General features: G+C 40.1%; 1 protein-coding gene across 6 annotated transcripts in view; it reads left to right on the top strand.

Moving 5' to 3' along the window:
• MAST2 (microtubule associated serine/threonine kinase 2) overlaps positions 1-21514 on the top strand; it is a 212193-nt gene that overhangs the window by 132165 nt on the left and 58514 nt on the right. The window lies entirely within an intron of this gene.

Raw genomic sequence — 21514 nt, 5'->3', positions numbered from 1 at the left:
TGACAAGTCTGTCCAAAACAAATTCAAAGAGATTTTAAAGACATACCTTCAAATCAGGTAGCACAATATTCCCGTGAAGCCACACTAATGGTGAGTTTATAGTACAAAATGATAGACTATACAAGGAAGCAGGCCACTACAAGTGAAAATCAATAGAAAAAAGGAACAGTAAGATTAGATCCCTTTAAACTTAAAAGTAGCATTATGAATAAAAACCATAGAATAAGTAAATTTAAAGTGAATAAAAATGTAAATGGAGATAAAAATGAGAGAACAAAAAATATTTAATTTTAAAAGATCAGGCAAATTTCCAAAAAATGCTAATTAGAATTTAAGGAATTAAATACATTGCAACATTGAATTTGAAAACTCAGTAGTCAGGTCATATAGTAGAGCTGTAGACAAAGCTAGAAAAATTTTATCTAAAGTGCAGCACAGAGATGGAAAAGGTATAAAATATGAATGAGAACTAAGAAATATGGAGGATACAATAACAGGGTCCAATATAGAAAATAGAGAAATGGGAAAAAGGCAGTATTTAGAGATAATGACTGAGACCAGAATTGATTAGAAACCAAAACAACATCATGGAGCACAAAAGGTATAAATAAATCTCCATCTAGATACACTGCAGTAAAATTTCAGAACCAAAAACAGAGGTCTTAAAAGAACTAGAGAACCCTTAGGAATTCACAAAAGCTAAAGGTGCTCCTATGAATGAGTTCAGCAAGGACATTTACCTAAGGAAATTGAAGACATAATGTACACACAAACACACAGCTATTCATAACAACATCATTTAAAACCGCTAAAAAGTAGAAACCACCCAAGTGTCCATCAGTTTATGAATGGATGAATTAAATGTGTGTATATTCTTCACACAACAGAGTATTATTCAATCATGAAAAGAAATGAAGTACTGACAAATACTTCATTGTGGATGAAACGTGCTAAGTAGAAGAAGCCAGAGTCAAGGCCACATGACATATGATTCCATTCATGTGAAATATCTAGAACAGGTGGAATCCACAGAGACAGAAGTTCTTTGGTGGTTGCCTGGGAAGAGGGGTAGGAAAGATGGGAATGGAGAGTGACTGCTTTATGATACAGGGGTTCTTTTGGAATAATGAGCATGTGCTGGCATTAGCAGTGGTGGCTGCACACTGGTGAGTGTATTAAAAGCCACTGAATTGTACACTTTCAAAGGTTGAATTCTGTGATATGTGTAAATAAGTAAGTGAAAGTCGCTCAGTCATGTCCGACTTTGTGCGACCCTATGGACTATATAGTCCATGGAATTTTCCAGGCAAGAGTACTGGAGCTGGTAGCCGTTCCCTTCTCCAAGGGATCTTCCCAACCCAGGGATTAAAACAGATCTCCTGCATTGCAGGTGGATTCTTTATCAGCTGAGCCACCAGGGAAGCTGTGAGATGTGAATTATATCTAAAAAAAATTGTGATTTAAAAGAAAGCAGAGAGAAAAGAAAAATTAACTACAAAGGAACAACAGTCCTGAGAGCAAGCTTCTCAGCAGCAATAACAGGAGCCATAAGACAATGGACTGTCTTTAAGGTATTGAGAAAAAAGGTACTCTCAACAAGAGGTTGTAGAATTCCATACTTGTGGAAGTCATTGAGAAAACTAAAGCCATCTTCAGACAATGAAATTGAGAAGGTTTATCAATGTTAGATTTTCAGTGAAATAATTGTGAAGAAAAGAAGAAAGAAGAAAGTTGTGAAATCCAGGAGGGAATGCTGACCAAAGAAATTGGAAATACGAGTAAATGAATGCAAGCAGTTACTGTATGAAACAGTAATTACTAACTTGGTATTGTAAAAGCAAGATAGACCTGAAGCACTGGACCAAATAACATGTATATTAGAAGGGGCAAGGAGAACTGGAGTTAAGATCTAATTTGGTTCAGAAGGGAGGGTTGAGATGCCAGCTATCCTTAGACCTAAGACTTAGACTCCTGTTAAGACAAGAATGCCTATTAAAAGTTTAGTAACAATAACTGTGTATAAAAAATGTATTATTTCCAAACCAGTAGAGTAGGAGTTAAAAAATACTTTATTAATCCAAGGACAGCTGCCATCCCCCAAAAAGGCAAAATAAGGGGGATTCTTGGGGCAGGTCACAGTGTTGCACAGGGAAATGTGGAAAGTGACATTGGAGGAGGTAAGGGGTATTTGCCATGGTATAAGTGGAGGAAGGGCATTCCAAGTGGAGGGAACAGTTGGTGCAGTGGTCCAAGTAGCTTGGTGTCTCCATGTGAAGTTAGCAGTCTTTGTGAGGTTTTGGGCAAATGGATGAAATCATCTGATGTATGTTTTAAAAGGATCACAGTGTCTGCTTGTGTTGAGAACAGACTGGCAATAGTAGACAGGAGTAAATTAGAGAGACTAGTTAGGAAGCTGTTGAAATAATCCAGGCAGAAGACAAATAGTGGATTTATCTCCAAGCAGCACCCTTTGTTGACTGAGAGAACATGCATTTTCTCCTACTCTACCTTCTTGGGACTTCCCTGGTAGCTCAGCTGGTAAAGAATCCACCTGCAGTGCAGGAGATCTGGGTTCGATCCCTGGGTTGGGAAGATCCCCTGGAGAAGGGAACAGCTACCCACTCTAGTATTCTGGCCTGGAGAATTCCATGGACTTATAGTCCATGGGGTTGCAAAGAGTCGGGCACGACTGAGCAACTTTTACTTTACTAGCTTCTCAGTCTTTACAGGGACATCATCCTAGTCGTTACTCTGAAATAGCACCTGGAAGTGCATGACCTTAAATGGTTCCAGATTCTTGTCTATCTTATTGATCACAGTTAATGAAGCAGAAGTGGTCTTTTCCACACTCTTAATTCAGAAAGGAAATAGCCATGTAGTAGTCAATTCATTACCAAGTACTTAGATCCCTAGCAGCAGCTGGACTTCTGAAACTGAGAGGCTGGAGATTAGAGGCACTGAGGGGTCTGCAACCATGTATCCTACTGTATATTCCTTCAAACTGGGAAACAGACTTCCTAAATATTTGATTTGAGTACCTGCTAGTTGCTGAGGGAAGGGATTTTTGAAGGCTGGGAAGTCTCCAAATATGGTCACAGTTCAGCAGTTTCACAGAGCTTGCACAGGGTGCCTTAGTACTTTCTCCCACTATCATTGGTGGGGTGACCATGGTGAAGCAAGTAGTAAGATAAAGTACCAGACCTTGCTGTGAGTGACCAAGTGACTGGCATGGTAGTGGGCAGCAGTCTGGCTTAACTCAGTCCTTGCAATGGGCAGCAGAGCATCAGCTCAGGGGCTTCCAGGTTGCCTTCCATCAGCTGAGAGTTGGTGTGGCTGACTCTGTAAACATCCGGTACCTTAATCTTCTGGAATGGAAAAATGAAGACCCGCCTTTTATCATCTAGGATCCTGGGAAAGTGGCCAGTGCTTGTTGAAATGGAAAAATTAGGCAGTTCTTGCTTTGGATCTCAGCTGAGTCCTGACATCCGTACCAGGGTGTCTGACCTTTTTTTTTTCTTCCCCTGGCAGCTGTTGCAGATTTGCCAAGTGAGATTATATGTACCTTCATAAAAAGGCGTGCGGCCTAGAAATGTGATCTTTAGTGTTTTGAATCCAATTCAAATTTTAATAAGACCATGACAAATGAAATGAGAATCAGTTGTCTGTCCCTGCCATTTCAAGAGATCTTTGTTTTCATACAAGAGAAGTTTGGACATAGTTTGGATATACCTTACACATGTCAGGTGTATAAGTGTCCTCTTCTATTATAATTCTTGTAACAAATTATACTCATCCATTCATCCACTTAACAGATTTATTGAGAGTCCGCCAGGTGCCAGGCAGAGCTCTCAGCACTGCGAAATATAGCAATAAACAAAGCCTGTGCAGACTGATCTCACAGAGCTTAAGATTCTAAGACAGCAAATAGAATGAATGAGAAATGCATAGTATGTTAGATAATAGCAAGTGCTATTGAGGAAAATATATCAGGAAAGGAGGAGAAGAGTATTTGGGAGGGTGGATGTTACCATTTTAAATAGAATGGTCAAAGGAAAATCCATTCAGAAGACTGAACTTGAGCAACACCTGAAAGAGGAAGGAGCAAGTCATGAGGGAAACAGGCAAAGGAAGCCTCCTTTGGGAAAGCCCTGAGGCAGTGGTGCACTTGGCATGTTCTAAGAGAAGTGAGGAGACCCGTGTGGCTGAAGTAGAGTGCGCATGAGGGACAGAGGTAATGGAGATCCAGGCCATGTACAGCTTGTGGGCCATTGTAAGCACATTGACTTTTACTCTCCCTGAGACAGAATTTTAAGCAGGAAAGTGACTTTGATATTATTTACATTAAAAAATATATAGCTTTATTGAAGTGTGGTTGAAATATAATAGGCTGTACATATTTAAAATGTACAATTTGGGACTTCCCTGGTGGACCACTGGTTGAGAATCCACCTTGTAGTGTAGGGGACATGGATTTGACTCCTGGTCTGGGAACTAAGATCCCACATGCCATGGAGCAGCTAAGCCCATGCACCACAGCTACTGAGCTTGCATGCTCTGGAACCTGTGTGCCACAATTAGAGAGCCTGTGCACCTCAGTGGAAGATCCCACATAATGCAGATAAGATTCTGCTTGCCCCAACTAAGACCCCATGTAGCCAAGTAAATAATAAATACAAATGAATGGTGCAGTTTGACGGATCTTGATATATGTATGCGTCTCCGAAACCATTTGTACAATAAACATTCAAGACAATAAACGTATCTGCAGCTCCTGGATGTCCTTATGCCTCATTATAATATGTCCCCTGCCTCTGGTCAGGAAGCCTGTTATCTGTTGTCTGTCCATATAGGTTAATGTTTTCTTGAATTTTATGTACATGGAATTGTTCAGTATGTACTCTTTTATGTCTGGCTTCTTGATTTCAGCATAATTATTTTGAGATTCATTTATTGTGTGTATCAATAGCTCATACATGTTTATTGCTGAGTAGTAGTCCATTGTTTGGATATATTATGATTTGTTTATCTGTTAGTGAACATTTGAGGTGATTTCTCGGTTTTTGGCTGTCACAGGTAATAAACAACATATGGTCAGGTCCTGCTCTTTTATCCAATCTATCAGTCTTTGTTTTAGCTGAATATATATTTAGAACATTTGCATTTTATGAGATTATTAATGTAATTGATGAAAGTGAAAGAGGAGAGTGAAAAGATTGCCTTAAAGCTCAGCATTCAGAAAACTAAGATCATGGCATCCGGTCCCATCACTTCATGGCAAATAGATGGGGAAACAGTGGCTGACTTTATTTTTCTGGGCTCCAGAATCACTGCAGATGCTGATTGCAGCCATGAAATTAAAAGATGCTTACTCCTTGGAAGGAAAGTTATGACCAACTTAGCATATTAAAAAGCAGAGACACTACTTTGTCCGCAAAGGTCCGTCTAGTCAAGGCTATGGTTTTTCCTGTGGTCATGTATGGATGTGACAGTTGGACTGTGAAGAAAGCTGAGTGCTGAAGAATTGATGGTTTTGAACTGTGGTGTTGGAGAAGACTCTTTTTTTTTTTTTAATTAATTTATTTATTTATTTTAATTTTATTTTTAAACTTTACAAAATTGTATTAGTTTTGCCAAATATCAAAATGAATCCGCCACAGGTATACATGTATTCCCCATCCTGAACCCTCCTCCCTCCTCCCTCCCCATACCATCCCTCTGGGTCATCCCAGTGCACTAGCCCCAAGCATCCAGTATCGTGCATTGAACCTGGACTGTCAACTCATTTCATACATGATAGTATACATGTTTCAATGCCATTCTCCCAAATCTTCCCACCCTCTCCCTCTCCCACAGAGTCCGTAAGACTGTTCCATACATCAGTGTCTCTTTTGCTGTCTCGTACACAGGGTTATTGTTACCATCTTTCTGAATTCCATATATATGCATTAGTATACTGTATTGGTATGTTTCTTTCTGGCTTACTTCACTTTGTATAATAGGCTCCAGTTTCATCCACCTCATTAGAACTGATTCAAATGTATTCTTTTTTTTTTTTTTTTTTTTTTTTTTTAATTTTATTTTATTTTTAAACTTTACATAACTGTATTAGATTTGCCAAATATCAAAATGAATCCGCCACAGGTACACATGTGTTCCCCATCCTGAACCCTCCTCCCTCCTCCCTCCCCATACCATCCCTCTGGGTCATCTCAGTGCACCAGCCCCAAGCATCCAGTATCGTGCATCGAACCTGGACTGGCAACTCATTTCATACATGATATTTACATGTTTCAATGCCATTCTCCCAAATCTTCCCACCCTCTCCCTCTCCCACAGAGTCCATAAGACTGTTCTATACATCTGTGTCTCTTTTGCTGTCTCGTACACAGGGTTATTGTTACCATCTTTCTGAATTCCATATATATGCATTAGTATACTGTATTGGTATGTTTCTTTCTGGCTTACTTCACTTTGTATAATAGGCTCCAGTTTCATCCACCTCATTAGAACTGATTCAAATGTATTCTTTTTAATGGCTGAGTAATACTCCATTGTGTATATGTACCATAGCTTTCTTATCCATTCATCTGCTGATGGACATCTAGGTTGCTTCCATGTCCTGGCTATTATAAACAGTGCTGCGATGAACATTGGGTACATGTGTCTCTTTCCCTTCTGGTTTCCTCAGTGTGTATGCCCAGCAGTGGGATTGCTGGGTCATAAGGCAGTTCTATTTCCAGTTTTTTAAGGAATCTCCACACTGTTCTCCATAGTGGCTGTTCTAGTTTGCATTCCCACCAACAGTGTAAGAGGGTTCCCTTTTCTCCACACCCTCTCCAGCATTTATTACTTGTAGACTTTTGGATCGCAGCCATTCTGACTGGTGTGAAATGGTACCTCATAGTGGTTTTGATTTGCATTTCTCTGATAATGAGTGATGTTGAGCATCTTTTCATGTGTTTGTTAGCCATCTGTATGTCTTCTTTGGAGAAATGTCTATTTAGTTCTTTGGCCCATTTTTTGATTAGGTCATTTATTTTTCTGGAGTTGAGCTGTAGGAGTTGCTTGTATATTCTCGAGATTATTTTGTTTGTCAGTTGCTTCATTTGCTATTATCTTCTCCCATTCTGAAGGCTGTCTTTTCACCTTGCTAATAGTTTCCTTTGTTGTGCAGAAGCTTTTAAGTTTAATTAGGTCCCATTTGTTTATTTTTGCTTTTATTTCCAATATTCTGGGAGGTGGGTCATAGAGGATCCTGCTGTGATGTATGTCAGAGAGTGTTTTGCCTATGTTCTCCTCTAGGAGTTTTACAGTTTCTGGTCTTACGTTGAGATCTTTAATCCATTTTGAGTTTATTTTTGTGTACGGTGTTAGAAAGTGTTCTAGTTTCATTCTTTTACAAGTGGTTGACCAGAGTTCCCAGCACCACTTGTTAAAGAGATTGTCTTTAATCCATTGTATATTCTTGCCTCCTTTGTCAAAGATAAGATGTCCATATGTGCATGGATTTATCTCTGGGCTTTCTATTTTGTTCCATTGATCTATATTTCTGTCTTTGTGCCAGTACCATACTGTCTTGATAACTGTGGCTTTGTAGTAGAGCCTGAGGTCAGGTATATTGATTCCTCCAGTTCCATTCTTCTTTCTCTAGATCGCTTTGGCTATTTGAGGTTTTTTGTATTTCCATACAAATTGTGAAATTATTTGTTCTAGCTCTGTGAAGAATACTGTTGGTAGCTTGATAGGGATTGCATTGAATCTATAAATTGCTTTGGGTAGTATACTCATTTTCACTATATTGATTCTTCCAATCCATGAACATGGTATATTTCTCCATCTGTTAGTGTCCTCTTTGATTTCTTTCACCAGTGTTTTATAGTTTTCTATATATAGGTCTTTAGTTTCTTTAGGTAGATATATTCCTAAGTATTTTATTCTTTCCGTTGCAATGGTGAATGGAATTGTTTCCTTAATTTCTCTTTCTGTTTTCTCATTATTAGTGTATAGGAATGCAAGGGATTTCTGTGTGTTGATTTTATATCCTGCAACTTTACTATAGTCATTGATTAGTTCTAGTAATTTTCTGGTGGAGTCTTTAGGGTTTTCTATGTAGAGGATCATGCCATCTGCAAATAGTGAGAGTTTTACTTCTTCTTTTCCAATCTGGATTCCTTTTATTTCTTTTTCTGCTCTGATTGCTGTGGCCAAAACTTCCAAAACTATGTTGAATAGTAATGGTGAAAGTGGGCACCCTTGTCTTGTTCCTGACTTTAGAGGAAATGCTTTCAATTTTTCACCATTGAGGATAATGTTTGCTGTGGGTTTGTCACATATAGCTTTTATTATGTTGAGGTATGTTCCTTCTATTCCTGCTTTCTGGAGAGTTTTGATCATAAATGGATGTTGAATTTTGTCAAAGGCTTTCTCTGCATCTATTGAGATAATCATATGGTTTTTATTTTTCAATTTGTTAATGTGGTGTATTACATTGATTGATTTGCGGATATTGAAGAATCCTTGCATCCCTGGGATAAAGCCCACTTGGTCATGGTGTATGATCTTTTTAATGTGTTGTTGGATTCTGATTGCTAGAATTTTGTTAAGGATTTTTGCATCTATGTTCATCAGTGATATTGGCCTGTAGCTTTCTTTTTTTGTGGGATCTTTGTCAGGTTTTGGTATTAGGGTGATGGTGGCCTCATAGAATGAGTTTGGAAGTTTACCTTCCTCTGCAATTTTCTGGAAGAGTTTGAGCAGGATAGGTGATAGCTCTTCTCTAAATTTTTGGTAGAATTCAGCTGTGAAGCCGTCTGGACCTGGGCTTTTGTTTGCTGGAAGATTTTTGATTACAGTTTCAATTTCCGTGCTTGTGATGGGTCTGTTAAGATTTTCTATTTCTTCCTGGTCGAGTTTTGGAAAGTTGTACTTTTCTAAGAATTTGTCCATTTCTTCCACGTTGTCCATTTTATTGGCATATAATTGTTGATAGTAGTCTCTATGATCCTTTGTATTTCTGTGTTGTCTGTTGTGATCTCTCCATTTTCATTTCTAATTTTATTGATTTGATTTTTCTCCCTTTGTTTCTTGATGAGTCTGGCTAATGGTTTGTCAATTTTATTTATCCTTTCAAAGAACCAGCTTTTGGCTTTGTTGATTTTTGCTATGGTCTCTTTTGTTTCTTTTGCATTTATTTCTGCTCTAATTTTTAAGATTTCTTTCCTTCTACTAACCCTGGGGTTCTTCATTTCTTCCTTTTCTAGTTGCTTTAGGTGTAGAGTTAGGTTATTTATTTGACTTTTTTCTTGTTTCTTGAGGTATGCCTGTATTGCTATGAACTTTCCCCTTAGGACTGCTTTTACAGTGTCCCACAGGTTTTGGGTTGTTGTGTTTTCATTTTCATTCGTTTCTATGCAAATTTTGATTTCTTTTTTGATTTCTTCTGTGATTTGTTGGTTATTCAGCAGCATGTTGTTCAGCCTCCATATATTGGAATTTTTAATAGTTTTTCTCCTGTAATTGAGATCTAATCTTACTGCATTGTGGTCAGAAAAGATGCTTGGAACGATTTCTATTTTTTTGAATTTACCAAGGCTAGATTTATGGCCCAGGATGTGATCTATCCTGGAGAAGGTTCCATGTGCGCTTGAGAAAAAGGTGAAATTCATTGTTTTGGGATGAAATGTCCTATAGATATCAATTAGGTCTAACTGGTCTATTGTATCATTTAAAGTTTGTGTTTCCTTGTTAATTTTCTGTTTAGTTGATCTATCCATAGGTGTGAGTGGGGTATTAAAGTCTCCCACTATTATTGTGTTATTGTTAATTTCTCCTTTCATACTGTTAGCATTTGTCTTACATACTGTGGTGCTCCCGTGTTGGGTGCATATATATTTATAATTGTTATATCTTCTTCTTGGATTGATCCTTTGATCATTATGTAGTGACCATCTTTGTCTCTTTTCACAGCCTTTGTTTTAAAGTCTATTTTATCTGATATGAGTATTGCTACTCCTGCTTTCTTTTGGTCCCTATTTGCATGGAAAATCTTTTTCCAGCCCTTCACTTTCAGTCTGTATGTGTCCCCTGTTTTGAGGTGGGTCTCTTGTAGACAACATATGCAGGGGTCTTGTTTTTGTATCCATTCAGCCAGTCTTTGTCTTTTGGTTGGGGCATTCAACCCATTTACGTTTAAGGTAATTACTGATAAGTATGATCCCATTGCCATTTACTTTATTGTTTTGGGTTCGAATTTATACCCCGTTTTTGTGTTTCCTGTCTAGAGATTATCCTTTAGTATTTGTTGGAGAGCTGGTTTGGTGGTGCAGAATACTCTCAGCTTTTGCTTGTCTGAAAAGCTTTTGATTTCTCCTTCATACTTGAATGAGATCCTTGCTGGGTACAATAATCTGGGCTGTAGGTTATTTTCTTTCGTCATTTTAAGTATGTCTTGCCATTCCCTCCTGGCTTGAAGAGTTTCTATTGAAAGATCAGCTGTTATCCCTATGGGTATTCCCTTGTGTGTTATTTGTTGTTTTTCCCTTGCTGCTTTTAATATTTGTTCTTTGTGTTTGATCTTTGTTAATTTGATTAATATGTGTCTTGGGGTGTTTCACCTTGGGTTTATCCTGTTTGGGACTCTCTGGGTTTCTTGGACTTGGGTGATAATTTCCTTCCCCATTTTAGGGAAGTTTTCAACTATTATCTCTTCAAGTATTTTCTCATGGTCTTTCTTTTTGTCTTCTTCTTCTGGGACCCCCATGATTCGAATGTTGTAGCGTTTAATATTGTCCTGGAGGTCTCTGAGATTGTCCTCATTTCTTTTAATTCGTTTTTCTTTTTTCCTCTCTGATTCATTTATTTCTACCATTCTATCTTCTAATTCACTAATCCTATCTTCTGCCTCTGTTATTCTACTATTTGTTGCCTCCAGAGTGTTTTTAATTTCATTTATTGCATTATTCATTATATATTGACTCTCTTTTATTTCTTCTATGTCCTTGTTAAACCTTTCTTGCATCTTCTCAATCCTTGTCTCCAGGCTATTTATCTGTGATTCCATTTTGATTTCAAGATTTTGGATCAATTTCACTATCATTATTCGGAATTCTTTATCAGGTAGATTCCCTATCTCTTCCTCTTTTGTTTGGTTTGGTGGGCATTTATCCTGTTCCTTTATCTGCTGGGTATTCCTCTGTCTCTTCATCTTGTTTAAATTGCTGAGTTTGGGGTGTCCTTTCTGTATTCTGGCAGTTTGTGGAGTTCTCTTTATTGTGGCGTTTCCTCGCTGTGTGTGGGTTTGTACAGGTGGCTTGTCAAGGTTTCCTGGTTAGGGAAGCTTGTGTCGGTGTTCTGGTGGGTGGAGCTCTATTTCTTCTCTCTGGAGTGCAATGAAGTGTCCAGTAATGAGTTATGAGATGTCTATGGTTTTGGGGTGACTTTGGGCAGCCTGTATCTTGAAGCTCAGGGCTGTGTTCCTTTGTTGCTGGAGAATTTGCTTGGTATGTCTTGCCCTGGAACTTGTTGGCCCTTGTGTGGTGCTTGGTTTCAGTGTCGGTATGGAGGCGTTTGATGAGCTCCTGTCAATTAATGTTCCTTGTAGTCAGGATTTCCCTGGAGTCAGGGTTTGGACTTAAGCCTCCTGCTTCCAGTTATTGGTCTTATTTTTACAGTAGTTTCAAAACTTCTCCTTCTATACAGCACCATTGATAAAACATCTACGTTAAAGATGAAAAGTTTGTCTACTGTGAGGGTCACCCAGAGAGGTTCACAGCGTTACATGGAGAAGAGAAGAGGGAGGAGGGAGTTAGAGGTGACCCAAATGAGATGAGGTGGAATCAATAGTGGAGAGAGTGGGCTAGCCAGTAATCACTTCCTTGTGTGCACTCCACAATTGGACCGCTCAGAGATGTTCACGGAGTTATACAGAGAAGAGAAGAAGGAGGAAGGAGACAGAGGTGGCCAGAAGGATAAAAGGGGGGAATGAAAAGGAGGGAGACAGATCCAGCCAGTAATCAGTTCCCTAAGTGTTCTCCACCGTCTGGAAAACACAGAAATTCACAGAGTTGGGTAGAGTAGAGAGGGGTTAGGGAGGAGACACAGGTGACCTGGTGGAGAAAAAGGAGAGTCCAAAGGGAGAGAGAGCAGTCAAGCCAGTAATCTCGCTCCCTAGTGAAAAATGGGTACTGAAGATTGGGTTCTTAAAGGTACAAAATTGGTAACAAATACATAAAAGCAAAAATTGAAAATCTAGAGTAGAGTTTGGAATTTCAAAAATACGATGTTAGAGAAAAGAAGAAGGAAAAGAGAGAAAAAATGAACAAACAAAAACAAACAAGGTCGCGAAAATTATAAAGAAAATACAGGTACAAAATTGATAACTAATACCAAAAAGCAAAAATTAAAAATCTAGAGTAGAGTTTGGAATTTCAAAAATACAATGTTAAAAAAAAAGAAGAAGAAAAATAAAGAGAGAAAAAAAAACAAAAACAAACGATGTCGCAAAAATTATAAAGAAAATACAGGTACAAAATTGATATCAAACACCAAAAAGCATAAATTAAAAATCTAGAGTAGAGTTTGGAATTTCAGATATACAATGTTATATAAAAGAAGAAGAGAAAGAAACAGAGAAAAAAAAAAGTCACAGAAATTATAAAAAAAACTATAGGTACAAAATTGATAACATATACCAAAAAGCTAAAATTAAAAATCTAGAGTAGAGTTTGGAATTTCAAAAATACAATGTTAGAGAAAAGAAGAAAAAAAAAAAGGTCAAAAAATTATAAAATATATATATATGAAGTTTGCTGAAGAAAAAAAAAATAGGGTCTTTTTTTTTTTTGGCAAAGTAATAGGTTATAAAAGTGAAAATTAAAGGAACAATAGAGGACTTAAAATTTTTTTTTTTTAATTAAAAAAAAAAGAAAGAATGATCGTAAAAATAGTAAAAATATATCTAGGACTTTCTCTGGTTTTGTTGTGAGTATTATGGGTTCAGTTCATTTTTGGCTAGTTCCTTGGTCCGACTTATATTTCTCAAGATCTATAGGCCCCTTCCTATGTAGTCGGTAGTAACCACAGGGTTTTAATCTATTGCCTGTAGCTTCCAAGGCGTTTCCCTCTGTTATAGCTTCTTCTGTTTGCTGGTCTCTTCAGTGTCTGGTTTCTGCCCTGACACAAAGGGGATGGTGGAGGACACTTTTCTTTCTTTCTTTTTTTTTTTTTTTTTTTAGGCTTACTTGTTCAGTTGCGCTGTGGGGAGGGAGGGAGGGATGCTGCAAACAAATAACACTGGCGTGCGCTCGCAGTGCCTCAGCCACACTGGGTCTGCCCCCCGCTCACAGCGCGTGTAGCCTCCCTGCCCACACTGCTCGGGCTCTAGGTTGTTCCTCCGGGAACCATCCGAGGCCAGCCCTGGGCTGCATGCACCTCCCAGGTCCAAGCCGCTCAGCTTCAGGCACTCGGGTAGTCCTCAGAGGCGCAGACTCGGTTGGGCCTGCGTTTTGTGCTCTTCCCAGGTCCGAGCAGCTCAGGTGATGAGGTGTTTGGCGAGCGCCATTGCTGCGACTTATCGCCTCCCCGCCGCTCGGTTATCTGGGTGTACAACCGGCGCACCTTCTCAGGCAGATGTTGACTGTCCAGACCCCCAAGAAGTTTTAGTTAGCAAAGAAGCCTGCTTACAGTTTTATAGATAATGTCTCTCTGGGGCTGCGATTGCCCCCTTCCGGCTCTGGCTGCCTGTCACCGGAGGGGGAAGGTCTGCAGCCGGCTATCTCTGTTCAGTCCTTTGTTCTGTGCGCGGGCCTGGTGGTGTCTTAGGTTAGGGCTGGCTTTTCGCATGGTAGATATCCCACAGTCTGGTTTGCTAGCCCAAATTATTTCGCTCAGATAGCGCTCAGGGTATTCAGGCCAGGTTCTTACTCTAAGCGATGCAGCCCGCGCCGCAGCTCCCTGCCCAGCCCCCGCTTGCTAATGGCATGTGCAGGCATCTGCACTGCTTCTCCGCTGGGGGAGTTACCGTAGGGCTCACAATCTGTGAGTTTTAATTGTTTATTTATTTTTTCTCCCTGTTATGTTGCCCTCTGTGCGTCCACAGCTCGGCACAGATTTGGCAGTGAGAAGGTTTCCTGGTGTTTGAAAACTTCTCTCTTTTTAAGACTCCCTTCCCGGGACAGAACTCCGTCCCTCCCTCTTTTGTCTCTTTTTTTGTCTTTTATATTTTTTCCTACCTCCTTTCAAAGACTTGGGTTGCTTTTCTGGGTGCCTGATGTCCTCTGCCGGCATTCAGAAGTTGTTTTGTGGAATTTACTCGGCGTTTAAATGCTCTTTTGATGAATTTGTGGGAGAGAAAGTGTTCTCCCCGTCCTACTCCTCCGCCATCTTGGCTCCTCCCCTGGAGAAGACTCTTGAGAGTCCCTTGGACTGCAAGGGGATCCAACCAGCCCATCCTAAAGGAGATCAGTCCTGGGTGTTCATTGGAAGGACTGATGTTGAAGCTGAAACTCCAATACTTTGGCCACCTGATGTGAAGAGCTGACTCATTTGAAAAGACCCTGATGCTGGGAAAGATTGAGGGCAGGAGGAGAAGGGGACAACAGAGGATGAGATGGTTGGATGGCATCACCGACTCAATGGACATGGGTTTGGGTGGACTCCGGGAGTTGATGATGGACAGGGAGGCCTGATGTGCTGTGGTTCATGGGGTTGCAAAGAGTCGGACACGACTGAGCGACTGAACTGAACTGAATGTAATTGGATTTAAATCTATCCTCTTGCTTATCATTTTCTGTTTGGCCCAGCTATACTTGTTCTTTTTCTGCCTTCCTTTAAGTAAGTAAGTAAGTAAGTGTTAGTCTCTCAGTCATGCCTGACTCTTTGTGACCCCATGGACTGCAGCCCACCAGGCTCCTCTGTCCATGAGATTTTCCAGGCAAGAATACTGGATTGGGTTGCCATTTCCTTCTCCAGAGGATCTTCCCAACCCAGGGATCGAACCCGGGTCTCCTGCACTGCAGGCAGATTCTTTACCTACTGAGCTACTGTGAGTCCATTTTATTTCCTTTATTGGCTTATTAACTATCAGTTCAGTTCAGTTCAGTTACTCAGTCATGTCTGACTCTTTGCAACCCCATGGACTGCAGCTTGCCAGGCTTCCCTGTCTATCACCAACTTCTGGAGCTTTCTCAAACTCATGTTCATCAAGTTGGTGATGCCATCCTCTGTTGTCCCCTTCTCCTCCTGCCTTCAATCTTTCCCTGCATCAGGGTCTTTTCCAGTGAGTCAGTTTTTCTCATCAGGTGGCCAAAGTTTTGGAGCTTCAGCATCAGTCCTTCCAACAAATATTCAGGGTTGATTTCCTTTAGGATGGACTGGTTGGATCCCCTTGCAGTCAAAGGGACTCTCAAGAGTCTTCTCCAACACCACACTTTAAAAGCTTTAATTCTTCAGTGCTCAGCTTTCTTTATGATCCAACTCTCACATCCATAGTTGGCTCCTGAAAAAAACCATAGCTTTGACTATACGACCTTTGTTGGCAAAGTAGTGTCTCTGCTTTTTAATATGCTCTCGGTTTGTTTTTCTTCCAAGGAGCAAGTGTCTTTTAATTTCATAGCTGCAGTCACCATCTGCAGTGATTTTGGAGCCCAAGAAATTTTAGGAGCCCGACTTCTATACTTTATTTTTCTTTTGCACTACTTGCGTTAGTGTTTAAAATGTAAAATTTTAACTTCTAGTTTATCTTGCTGCTGCTGCTGCTGTTGCTGCTAAGTCACTTCAGTTGTATCCGACTCTGTATGACCTCATAGATGGCAGCCCACCGTCCCTGGGATTCTCCAGGCAAGAACACTGGAGTGGGTTGCCATTTCCTTCTCCAGTGCATGAAAGTGAAAAGTAAAAGTGAAGTCGCTCAGTCGTGTCCGACTCTTTGCGATCCCATGGACTGCAGCCCACCAGGCTCCTCTGTCCATGGGATCTTCCAGGCAAGAGTACTCGAGTAGGGTGCCATTGCCTTCTCTGCTAGTTTATCTTAAAGTAGTATTATACCACTTCATACTTAATGTAAGAGCCTCACAGTAGTATATGTCATTCTCTGCTGATATGGCTATCCTGCATGCATTTTATATCTACATATGTTGTAACCTAGACAGCATATTAAAAAGCAGAGACATCACTTTGCTGACAAAGATCCAAATACTCAAAGCTATGGTTTTTCCAGTAGTCATGTATGGATGTGAGAGTTGGACCATAAAGAAGACTGAGCACTAAAGAATTGATGCTTTCAAATTTTGGTGCTGGAGAAGACTCTTGAGAGTCCCTTGGACTGCAAGGAGATCCAACCAGTCAATCCTAAAGAAAATCAACCCTGAATATTCATTGGAAGGACTGATGCTGAAGCTAAAGCTCTAATACTTTGGCCACCTGATGTGAAGAGCCAACTCATCGGAAAAGACCCTGATGCCAGGAAAGGTTGAAGGCAGGCGAAGAAAGGGGCGACAGAGAATGAGATGGTTGTATGGCATCACTGACTCTATGGACGTAAGTTTGAGCAACTCCAGGAGATAGTGAAGGACAGGGAAGCCTGGCGTGCTGTAGTCCATGGGGTCACAAAGAGGCGGACACAACTGAGCAACTGAACAACAGCAACGAACAACAGTGTTGTAAACCCCACAGTAAATTATTGTGTTTCCATTAAAATTCAAGAAGAGATTTGGGTTTTTTTGTTTTTTGGCTGTGCCCAGAGGCTTTTGGGAATCTTAGTTTCTCAATCAGGGATTGAACCTATGCCTCTTGCAGTGGAAGTGCAGAATCCTAACCACTGGAGTGCCAGGGAAGTCTCAAGAAGAGATTTTAAAAATAAAAAAAGAAAAATGGTTTATGTTTATCATTTTTGGTGCTTTGTGTAGATCCAGATTTCCATCTAGTACAATGTTCCTTCTGCCTGAAGGACTTTCTTTAACACTTATTATAGTGCAGATCTGTTGATAATGAGTTATTTCAGCTTTTGTGTGTCTGAAAAGTCTATTTGGACTACCTTTTTTGAAAGACATTTTCACTTGGTATTGAATTCTAGGTTCAGTGCTTTAAGACATTTCTTCACTGTCTTCTGGCTTGCATCTTTTTCCAAGCAGAATTTTGTTGTCATTGTTATCTTTATTCTGTTGTGTTATGTAATTTTTCTATCTGGCAGCTCTTAAGATTTTATCATCAATTTTAAGTAATTTGATTATGATATGCTTTGAATACTTTTCTTCATGTTTCTTGTGCTTGGGGTTCATTGAGCCAGTTAGATCTGTGAGTTTATAATTACCAAATTTGGAAAATTTTCAGCAGTTATTTCTGCAAGTATTTTTTCTGTTTCTCCCTCCCTCCCTTTCAGGGACTAATGACACAGTGCTTGGCAGCAGTTATTGCACAGCTCCCTGGTGCTCTTTCCACTTAAAAGTTCCCTTTTCTCTGGCACTGAAACATGTATATTACCATATGTAAAACAGATGACCAGTGCAAGTTCAATGCATGAAGCAGGGCACTCAGAGCCCATGCTCTGGGACAACCCAGAGGGATGGGGTGGGGAGGAAGGTGGAGGGGGAGTTCAGGATGAGGGGGACACATGTACACCCGTGACTGATTCATGTAGATGTATGGCAAAACCCACCACAATATTGTAAAGTAATTAGCTTCCAATTAAAATAAATAAATTAATTTTAAAAATGAAAAAAGTTCTCTTTTTTCTGTTTCATTTTGCATAGTTTTTTTTCTCACTGTATCTAGGATCACACATCTTTCTTCTGCAGTGCTTTATCTTCTGTTAATGCCATCCTGTTTAATTTTCATCTGAGACTCTTAATCTCTGAAAGTCCTATTTGGATTTTTAAAAGTATCATCCATAATCTCTCCTTAATATGCTACACTTTCCTGTGCCTCACTGAAAATATAGGGGCTTCCCCGTTGGTCCAGTGGTTAAGAATCCGCCTCCAATGCAAGGGATGAGGGTTCGATTCCTGGTCAGGAAACTAAGATCCCATTTGCTGCGTGGCAGTTAAACCCGGCACATGACAACTAGAGAGAATCCTGCATGTCCCAACGAAGATCCACACAGCTAAAAATAAATAAATTTTTATAAAGGAAAAAAAAAAAGGATGTTTAGAAAATATGGAATATAGTTATAATGATTTTATTATTTCTCTTCTACTAATTCTGTGTGTGCCATCTCTGGGTCTGTTATTTCTACTCTCCCGCACTCCCCTACACCACATCATGGGTCATATTTCCTCCTTTTTTCCATGCCTAGTAATTTTTATTATGTACCAATTACTGATTTTGACTTTGTTTGACAGAGTGTTTTTTTTTGTTTTTGTTTTTGTTTTTTTGCTCCTTTCAGTATTATTTTTGAGCCTTATTCTGGGACACAGTTAAATTACTTGGAAATAATTTGATCTTTTAAGGATTGCTTTTAAGCTTTGTTAGGTAGGACCAGGTCAGCATTTGGGACTAATTTTTCCTTGCTAATGTCTTGTGAATAACCAGGTTTTCCCCCTCTGTCTGGTGGAAACACAAACTGTTCCCAACCCTGTTTGAGTACCAGGGAGTGATTCCACCTGCTCTTTTTCTTAAGGAGGTTTCCTCCACCCCCAGGTTCTGTGCAGGCCATCTTCTCCCTGTGCTGTTGCGGGCATGTCTTTCCAGGTAGTAAGCCCAGGCAGTTGTAGGACTCACCTTGTTTGTTTCCCTTCTCTTTAAGTGATCACTGTCCTACATTGCTTGTTGTCTAATGTCTGAAAACTGTTTCATTTTTTCATCCTGCTTGGAAGAATAAAAGAGAATTCACACAAAACCACATTCGAGCTCATGGTTCTATGGAATGGGTAGAATTGAGTAAGTTAAAGAGGGAGGGCATACCTGTTGAAGAAGGTACTGTGAGCCCTAGTACAGGAGACCTTCAGTGTCTTTCTGCTCAAGATCCCCTCGGTCCAAATAAGCTTTCTAAGGGTTAATGTGATTTCATATGTACATTCCATAAAATATGACAAACCTAGACAGAGTATTAAAAACCAGAGATGACATATTGCCAACAAAGGTCCGTCTAGTCAAAGCTATGGTTGAACTGAACTGAACTGATAGTTAATAAGCCAGTAAAGGAAATAAAATGGACTCACAGTAGCTTTGACCAGAAGGGGCACTTGGGGACTTTCTGGGGTAATAGAATCACTGTCTTTTGTTTTGGATGTGTTATATAAATGGGTACAGTTGTCAGGGCTCGTTGAACAGAACACCTAATTGAATATAAATTGAATCCCAATTTGTTTTTTAGAAGAGGAAGTTATAACTGTTGAATGATGTTGAGAGGTTACATAAGACAAGGATTGAGAATTGACTGTTGTTAGTGATGACCTTCGGAGAAGGCAGTGGCACCCCACTCCAGTACTCTTGCCTGGAAAATCCCATGGACAGAGGAGCCTGGTAGGCTGCAGTCCATGGGGTCGGTAAGAGTTGGGCACGACTGAGCGACTTCACTTTGACTTTTCACTTTCATGCATTGGAGAAGGAAATGGCAACCCACTCCAGTATTCTTGCCTGGAGAATCCCAGGGACAGAGGAGCCTAGAGGGCTGCCATCTATGGGGTCGCACAGAGTCGGACACGACTGAAGCGACTTAGCAGCAGTGATGACCTTGATAACAGGCAAGAAAGATGTTGATTATCTAGTCTAGAGTGGGTTAAATAGAGAATAGAAGGGCCTTCCCTTGTGGCTCAGTGGTAAAGGAGTCACTTCCCAATATGGGAGATGAGTTCGATCCCTAATTAGGGAGGATCCCACATGCCTCGGAGCAACTAAGACCATACTCTGCAGCAAGAGAGGCCACGGCAATGAGAAGCCCACGTACCACAGCTGGAGAGTGCCCCCCCTCCACAACTGGAGAAAAACCTGTGCAGCAACAAAGACCCAGCACAGCCAAAAATAATTAAAAAAAAAAAAAAAAAGATAATAAGAAATGAGATATGAGGATAACAAGTACAGAATCCCTACATGGACTTTTTCCTAAACAGGGGAGCAAAGTTGGGAGAGGTCTATGAAAGTTTTTATTCTAATTTTCTTGATATGTAAGAAATGACAGCATGTTTTTATGATGATGAGAGTGGCCCAGTAGGATGTAGAAGTTTGTGTTATAGGAGAAGGAAGACAGTGGAGGTACAGACTTCTTGAATAGGGAGTCAGGGAGTTGACTTTCGTAGCAACATGGTCTTCTGCTGTTGTTGAAGGGGAAGTCAGTATAGTATATGTATACAGATTCAGGCTGATAGATTTAAAAAAAATTATTTATTTTTTACTGAATCAGAGCTTAGCTGAGACATTCAGGATCTTTTTTTGTGACACACGGGCTCTAGCTGTGGCATGTGGACTCCAGAGCACACAGGCTCAGTAGTTATGGCACATGGGCTTAGTTGCCCCACGGCGTGTGGGATGTTAGTTCCCCCACGGCGTGTGGGATCTTAGTTCCCTGACCAGGGATCAAACTTGCGTCCCCTGCACTGGAAGGCAGATTTTTAACCACTGGACCACCAGGAAATCCTCCAGGCTAGTAAGATTTTTTGGAGCAGAAATATGTAGTACTTCTTTTTGTTTTAATTCTTTTTACCCCTAGTTGAATAAAAAGCCAAGTCAGCAGATGAGGATAGGATTTGGGGAAGGGAAGAAGTACTGGAGGTTTGGGGAGAAGATGTGAATTAGTCTTGAATTGTGAGTTGTCTTGGAGAGAGAGTGCGTTAACCTAAGTAGATGTAGTATGGATCCACTTATGATGATATTTATCATCATAAACATAAAGAAACAGCAGACAGCATGATTTTGGATTTTTCTTCATTCACCGTTGGCCGCCCAAGTACAGTTGCAAAATAGATAGAAAGTTGGGTTTAAAAGGATTGGAATTTTCACCAGGACTGTGGTGTCCTAGGGGATAGCAAGGTTTCAGTTAGAGCCAGAATTGAAACTGAATGTTGAGAAAATAAGTTAAGGTTATAGTTTGCTGATGACAGACTGAGTTCAGGGAGGCATGGTGTAAGCTTTCTTTCTTTCTTTTTTTTTTTTTTAAGATTAAGAAGTAGAGGGAGACTATGTCAAATTAGAGATGGAAGACTTGGGCCTTTGGTGGTAACAGGGGGTAATAAGGGCATGTGAGATGTGATCGGATGATTCCCGATGGTTTCTTAGGGACAGGTTCATGTCATTTCTAATCATAATCTCTTGAGATTGATCGCAATCCTTCCAGCGATTCCTTATCATATTTCCAATAGTTCTTTACAGCAGTCTGGCAGCCCTACAGAGTCTGGCTGCAGTCTATACCCATAGCTTCTATAACCTACTTTTTTCCTTGTCATTTTTCCCTCCTGCCGCCTATTTGAGTTTTTTGCTGTTTTTTAAACATTCTGTCTCTTTCTTCATATCACTGTTTACTGCCATTTGAGGACAGAGATTTTCTTTTGTTCTCTACGGCTTTCTTTGCACCTGGAATGGTGCCTGA

The sequence above is a fragment of the Bubalus kerabau genome, chromosome 6, assembly GCF_029407905.1.
Source record: "Bubalus kerabau isolate K-KA32 ecotype Philippines breed swamp buffalo chromosome 6, PCC_UOA_SB_1v2, whole genome shotgun sequence".
NCBI lineage: Eukaryota > Metazoa > Chordata > Mammalia > Artiodactyla > Bovidae > Bubalus > Bubalus kerabau.
The sequence above is the reverse complement of the archived record's forward strand: the minus strand, read 5'-3'. Positions and strand labels throughout refer to the sequence as shown.